Genomic DNA, 7,903 nt, shown 5'->3' with positions numbered 1-7,903 from the left:
GAAATTGTAGTGCCCTGGTGGAACTAGCGTTGGGTTGCACCAGCCAATTTGTTTCACAAATCACAATGTACTATAAGCAAAATCCATTGTAATTAAACAAATAATAAATGACCATCAAATATACTTAGCAACATATTATCATAGATATCGTTTATCAAAAACCAAATCCTTCAAAATTTTCAATACTAGCATCATGTTTTATCATCAGCTTCACGTAGAGTGCCGAGGACAGTACCAAAAGAACATAGCAAAATTAAAAAATGCCATGTTTTCATTACACTAGCTACAAAGGATAGTACCAAAAGAAAAATAAAATAAGGGTCATATAGTAGCAAAGGGCCACACAAAAATGAATCGACCAACTACTTATTGAGGCTAAAGAGACGACGAAGGAGAGCATTGGTCTCATCTGCTCCTTTTTGCAGATCATTAATCTTTTCTAACTCCTTATCCCTTGCTCGTTCTGATTCTTCTACCTTCTTCTTGAGGGCATCTAACTGAGCTCTAACTTCTAAAGTATTTTGCTTCTCTGATTCAAGTTCTGCCTCAAGGTCTGCCACACGTGTAGGATCACCACCATTGCCGCTTTTCTTTGTGGCAGGTACAAGACCAATATTTTGAAGAAATTTTGATGAAGCCAACACTTGAGCAACTGCTTCTATAGGGGTCTTGGATTCTTTCCCTTCTACTCCATGTCCACCCACAAGTGATTCCATTGTGTCCTATGAATGAGGAGGTTTAAAAATAAGACAAGAGGTGATAAAATGAAACCAAAACAAGCAATAGCATATCAAAATGCATAAGTCATCTCTATTATACAAGTAGCACATCATCTCTTTTATACAAGTAGCAATGTAGCATTCTACCTAGTATATGTCATCTCTATTATACAAGTCATGTTCCTATAAGTAGAATTGGTCAAGTGTTCTCTATTATAAAAGTAGCAATGCTAGTTGTATAATACAGGGAAGTGTTCGCTATTATACAAGTCATCTCTATTATACAAGTAGCATTGTTCCTCACCTATCAAAATGCACAAGTACCATTGTCATCTCTATTGTACAAGTCATCTCTATTGTTTTGTTGTTCTCTATTATACAAGTAGCATATCATTTATATTATACAGGTAGCGTACCAAAATGCATTGTCATTTCTGAGCCAACAAAGTTACTTAAATTTTTATTTAGAACACTAAACTAATTCAGAAGAGAACAGTATGCATGGATAGATGTTTGATTTAGCTGAACAGAACAACACACAAGGATAGATGAACAAAATAAATGTTTGATTCAGCTGAACAGAACAACACACTTGGATAGATGAACATAATAGATGTTTGATCAAAACAGAACAGAAAAGTTCCTTAATAAGATGTACCTAGAACAGAATAGAGCAGAACAAATGTTTGATTTGGAATAGAACAATTCCTTAATTCAGAACAGAACAGTACCCAAAACAGTATGCATGGTCCAAGAGTGATGCTTCCATATAGATACAATGTTATACAGAAAAAGGAGCAATCATGATTTTGTACGGTTATTTGAAATCAATGAACAACACTACAACAACATTATCTGAAATCAATAAATAAAACTATAGTTGAAAAGGGAGCATTCACTTACAATTGCTTCCTTTACAGGCTCAGCAAAACCAGTCTTGTTGCTACAATGGCACTCTTTAAAAAGATCAATCACAGTTGGTGGTGCATCTCCATATTTGGCTTGCTTCTAAAGTACATGCAAACAATTTCTAAATGTAAGCTTGGAACATAATGATAAGTGATGAACACACATTATTTATGTATAATACCACGGAATGCAAATGTGCAATGTAACTCCGAGATCCTATCTTTTGCTGGAACCGAACTTTGCCACGAATCACTTTGTTGTTCTCACACTTGTCCTATACAACCATTTTGTAAAATAGGAAACATACATTAAAGTGGAGACAAAAGTACAAAGTCAAAAGTAGATATTCATAGTATCTAACACTTTATCCTCTGAGAAAACATTTTGTTGAGTATACTTAAGAAAAACAATAGTATCCAACACTTTATCCTCTAAAGTAGATATTATAATCAAAACTTGATTCTAAATCTTTTGATTTAAGTACAGACCACAACTGGAAATAGATCATAGCATAGGGTAGTTTCTATCTAATTTCATGTTGACATTATTAGAGAACACGAATTGCAGCTTGTAACTCTATACCTTGTGCTTTGGGGTAGACCACATATTCACTAGTTGCATCCATTGCTCATCTGTCATAGTACCCAATGGTGATGTTGTTCTCACTTTGTCAGCAGCCACACCATTAAAGTAAGCTTTCTTGAGCTTATATCTCATTTGTCACTGCACACACCTCATCACATCAGCACATGCAAATCTGACATCTTTGTTTTTGGTGTCGACGGCAAATTGACCCTAGTAAAGAGCAAGCATATTAGAATAGAGTAATTCAGTGTCCAATGAAGGTAATGTGCCATTTGGAACAGAGGAAACATATGCAGTTCTTGTAGCCAAATTTCTTAGTTCTTTAATAATAGAATAGAATCTGATAGAATGGTCTCATCAAGAAGTGAACGGCAATACTCAACATTAGTCATATAAGAGGCTATTATACCTTTTAGTAATATCAGTAAAGCAATGTATGAGATCAAGTGCACCTGCTATCTATATGCTAACTTAACTAAGAGCTGCAGCCTTGTTGAAAACAAGAGGCATGATCTATAGTGCATCACCAAAATAGAGGTCCAACAATCCTGCACGAGCACAGAGAAGGCATGTTCTACAATGCAGGGTCTGTAGCTTTGCAGCGCAAAAATGGAAGCAACAGCACTAGTTGGCACATGCTTTCGTTCATGTAGTTTAATAATTTGTTCACATGTAGCAACACTTGCATTTGTTTGAGTCCTAAAATACTTGCATTCAACTATGCAGTGTGATTATTGTATAGTTGAGAGATTATACTAACTCCAATTTCCTCTAGCATGCTCTAGCAACAAACTCCTCAATTATCTCCAACATCTAGAGTCAAACATATAGCAGATTTCAGAATACCCCCTCCTGCATTTAGTACCACATAATTTATTTAGTGTTCAGATTCAACTCACTTTGTGGACTGAAGCATACCAATCGATGTGCTCTACAACACAACTAGACGCTGTTTAGACAATTTACAGAAATAGGGCACACAAACAAGCGCAAACAATATATGTACCACAAACACAATGAAAGAGGAACCAAGACATGTTGTAGGAAGGAAGACTATTTACTTACACCGATTCTTCCGACGAAGTCTTCTAAATAGGACTTGTCATTCTTGTAATCCTTCCAGTGCGTTAGGATCGGTATATGTTGCCTAAGTGAAATTCCTCCTTCCGATGCAAGCATTGCAGCTTGCATAGGAACCTCTGGACGTCTTTTGCCTTCAGAGATGACCAATGGGATCTTTGTATTTAAGCCTCGGCTTATCCGTTCCAATTTCCTGCCCATACTTTTCCCCCTTATCCATTTATCCATCATGGCATCTGTTTGACCTGAAAATAATGAACATTTTCACCCAATTAGTGCAGATTATAATCAATTTAATGCAAATTTCTATAACATATTTGTTGTATAATGGATCACTATTTTCTTGCCTTCATCACAGATCTGAATCTCATCATCATGTTGTGCAGGACAATTGGCAGATATCAATGCCTGCTCTTCTGTATTTGTAGTTGAACCACGTACATCTTTCTCTGCTGAGGATTGTTCCTTTGTCTTTTGCCTAGTTACTCTACCAACTTGGTCTTCTGCATTAGGTGCTAGCACTCTCTTGGATCCTTTTGTTCCTCCAGAACCAGTAGACATGTTAGTGTTCCTCCTTTCACAGTTGTAAGGTACATCCTGCATGGCCTCGTATGCATAATAAAAGAATTAAACCCAAATTGATCTTACTGCACATTGAGCACAAATAAGTAATAACACCAAAGGGGTACAAGAAGAAATCTAAGTACCTTATCAGACACATGATGACCATTGTCCTCACTATGATCAGGTTCATACAATGGATCAAAGTCTTCTTGAGTGATAGAGTTCTTCCTTGTATTACTTGATCGAATAAGTGATGTTAATCCAGTTATACCAAGACTGCTCAACATTTTGTTGTTCCTCATCACCTTTAAAGCCCTCTCCTTTTCATACTCAGTAATTGGTTCTTCTAAACAAACATTAAATAGACAAAATATGAGTGTTCTTCTGTTAACTAGGGCATGCCTGCTGAACGCAACAAAATATGAGTGTTGCAGCAAGTGAACTAATTGCTGCAAGTCCTGTTAACTAATTGTAGCAAGTGAATAGGACACAACTACTGAACTAATTGCAGCAAGTAAACTAATTGGAATTCTGTTGAACTAGATAAAATATTGGAATTCTACTCTCTGAACCCTCTTCCCTTCCCACCGTGCTAACAACATGACGATTGGTGGAACATAGTAGGAAACAGTTGTAAAGTAACTATTGGTGCTCAGTACAGAATATATAATGGGCCTGCGTGCAGCAGCCACACACTGTTTGTACTGCATGGTTGTGTGTTAACTGCATTTGGATCATCAGAGAACCCTTCCAAAGTTTGATCGGTGAATGTTAATGGTAGCCTTGACTGGTGAAATTGTAATGACGACTTGAATGATTATGATCGGTCATTTCTTTGCCATCGATTGTTTATAGTAATTTATGAACTGCTATGCAACTATCTGAATTGTTCTGTTATTATTATGAACCTGAAAATTGCTTTTATGGTTACTAGTCCTATTCTGAATTTTTTTATGCAACCATATGCACAAGCATGCCTCTACATCGCATGGTAATTCAAAAGCCCGATCATGCTCTGGTACAATGGTAAAAAAAAACTTGCGACCAACAAATACTAATGTTTAAGCCATAAAAATGAGAATAGAGGGAACTGATCTGATTACCTAAAATGTCTCTACAGCAAAACAATAAACGCGTGAAGAACTTGAAGTCACTTACCACCAATGTCTGTGCGTGTCCTTGCCCTAGCCATCCTTCCAGGGGGCATCTTGATCACGACTAGGCAGCGACGAGCAGACGTCGAGGTGGATAGATGGGTGACGATGCCGAGGTGGATGGATGAGACAATGGCGCCGAGGCAATTGGATGTGGCGGCGGCGGCGATGCGAGGAGGACGGTCGTGGGCTCGTGGCGTAGTGGCTGGGAACGAACGCCGAGGCAAATGGATGGATGACAGCACCGAGGCAGATGGGGACGACGGTGCCGAGGCAGTTGGATTTTGCGGCGGCGCCGGGGCGAGGAGGACGGTCGTCAGGTCGTGGCCTCGTGGTGGGAAGGAATGGATTAGTTTAGGGTCATGGTATATACAAATTTCTGTAATTTTGGCAGGCAGGGGTTCGGCGGGATTTTTTGGCGGGCATAAAAATTTAGAGGCTATTTAACAATTATTAAACCGTAGACTCGTATTTAATAAACTCTCTGAAATGTATTATGAAATGTGAATTCTGTGATGCACACGTGTTCTGAAAATCTGAGTTGCACAGAAATATGTTCTGAAATCTGAGTTGCACAGAAGGTGTTCACAAGCACATAAAAATGAGTTCACTTCTAAAAGTTCTGAAATGTGTGTGTTCAATGATATATTTGCAAAGGCACATGTGGTCTCGATGATACAATTGCAGAAGGGTAAACAGGTACCTAGCAAGCTTCATTTGCAGAAAAAAGTACCTAGCAAGCTTCATTTGCAGAAACAAGTATCCAACAAGTTTCAATTGCAGAAACTAGTACCCAAATTGTTTAGACCATATACTGATTGTAAAATGATTGTACAGACCATATGAAATACAAATAACAGTTGAGTTAAAAAATGCTTCATGAATGAAATAAAATAGATTGTTTCATGCCTGAACGGACTAAATTCATGCTATTGTCCAACAAACATGTGTTTTACAAGGTAGCATTTTAAGTTTTCAGTTTCACAGCCTGCGTGAAAGCAGTCCTGCGTGGAATGGAATTGGAGATTATCAACTGCGTGGTGTCGAACGAACATCAGAACATACAGAGTTTGTTTGGAGGACTAAACCCGTAATACACGTTATAGCACTTTGGTGTCCTTATTTATCACATACTGTTCATCAGCCTAGTGGTAATAGCAAGTTTTCCTGAGCCAAGACGTTGGGAGTTTGATTCCTTTTATAATGGATACTATTTGTACTTTTTTCTCATTTAAACATTTTGATTTTTTTAGAGAATTTCCCCCCTCGAATTTGTAGTATAGTATGGCCGTCAGTTAAAAATCATAGCCAATTTTCAACATATATATTGATTTTTATTAATAACTACAACAAATATTTTAAACCATTAATTATTTGTAACATTTATGACGATATAGAATTTTCACATAGTTATGATGTTTATTGCTAGTATCTTGTGACAACAAGATGTTCGTTACGTTATGGCGATTGACTAGTGTTGTGACGTTTTCTCAATGCTATTAGTGACGCTTGCATAAATTCATCATAAAGTTGTCTTGCCACAAAAAAATGTCATAAAACAAAATAGCCAATGACGAAAATCTTCATTGTCATGGGGTATTCGTTATAAAAGGCTACATGTGTTGTAGTGAGCGTTAGAAATATAATAGAGTCCGCGAGAGAGGGTGCAAAACAAATCGCAAGCGAATAATAAAGTGAGACACGTGAATTTGTTTTTCCGAGGTTCGGTTCTCTCAAACCTACTCCCCGTTGAGGAGGCCACAAAGGCCGGGTCTCTTTCAACCCTTACCCTCTCTCAAACGGTCCCTCGGACCGAATGAGCTTTCTCTTCTCAATCACTTGGAACACAAAGTTCCTACAAGGACCACCACAAGATTGGTGTCTCTTGCCTCAATTACAAGTGAGTTTGATCGCAAGAAAGAATCAAGAAAGAAGAAAGCAATCCAAGCGCAAGAGCTCGAAAGAACACAAGCAAATCTCTCTCACTAATCACTAGGGCGTTGTGTGGAGTTTGGAGAGGATTTGATCACTTTGGTGTGTCTAGAATTGAATGCTAGAGCTCTTGTAAGTAGTTGAGAAGTGGAAAACTTGGATGCCTTGAATGTGGGGTGGTTGGGGGTATTTATAGCCCCAACCACCAAACTAGCCGTTTGGTGGAGGCTGTCTGTCCGATGGTGCACCGGACAGTCCGGTGCACACCGGACATGTCCGGTGCGATAGCCACGTCACCAAAAGCCGTTGGGTTCGACCGTTGGAGCTCTGTCTTCTGGGCCCGCCTGGATGTCCGGTGGCGCACCGGACATGCATTGTAGAGTGTCCGGTGCGCCAGCATGGGCGTGCCTGATCACTGCGCGCGCTGGCGCGCAATAAATGCGCTGCAGGTAGCCGTTGGCGCCTGAAGTAGCCATTGCCCTGTTGTTACACCGGACAGTCCGGTGTACACCGGACATGTCCGGTGAATAATTGCGGAGCAGCTGAAATGAATTCCCAAGGCTGGCGAGTTCCGGAGGCCGCTCTTCCTTGGAGCACCGGACATGTCCGGTGTACACCGGACAGTCCGGTGAATTATAGCGGAGTTGCCTCTAGAATTTCTCGAAGGTGACGAGTTTGAGTTGGAGTCCTCTGGTGCACCGGACATGTCCGGTGCGCTAGACCAGAGGTGCCTTCGGTTGCCCATTTGCTCTTTTGTTGAACCCAATACTTGGTCTTTTTATTGACTAAGTGTAAACCTTTGGCACATGTATAACTTGTACACTAGAGCAAACTAGTTAGTCCAATTATTTGTGTTGGGCAATTCAACCACCAAAATTATTTAGGAACTAGGTGTAAGCCTAATTCCCTTTCAATCTCCCCCTTTTTGGTGATTGATGCCAACACAAACCAAAGCAAATA

At 39.4% G+C, this 7,903-nt stretch overlaps 1 pseudogene; it reads right to left on the bottom strand.

Annotated features, from left to right (window-relative positions):
* Positions 1 to 269: 269 nt before the first annotated feature.
* LOC103644027 (uncharacterized) lies at positions 270 to 5,064 on the bottom strand (annotated as a pseudogene).
* Positions 5,065 to 7,903: the final 2,839 nt, after the last annotated feature.

This window comes from Zea mays, chromosome 1, assembly GCF_902167145.1.
Source record: "Zea mays cultivar B73 chromosome 1, Zm-B73-REFERENCE-NAM-5.0, whole genome shotgun sequence".
Classification (NCBI taxonomy): domain Eukaryota; kingdom Viridiplantae; phylum Streptophyta; class Magnoliopsida; order Poales; family Poaceae; genus Zea; species Zea mays.
The sequence above is the reverse complement of the archived record's forward strand: the minus strand, read 5'-3'. Positions and strand labels throughout refer to the sequence as shown.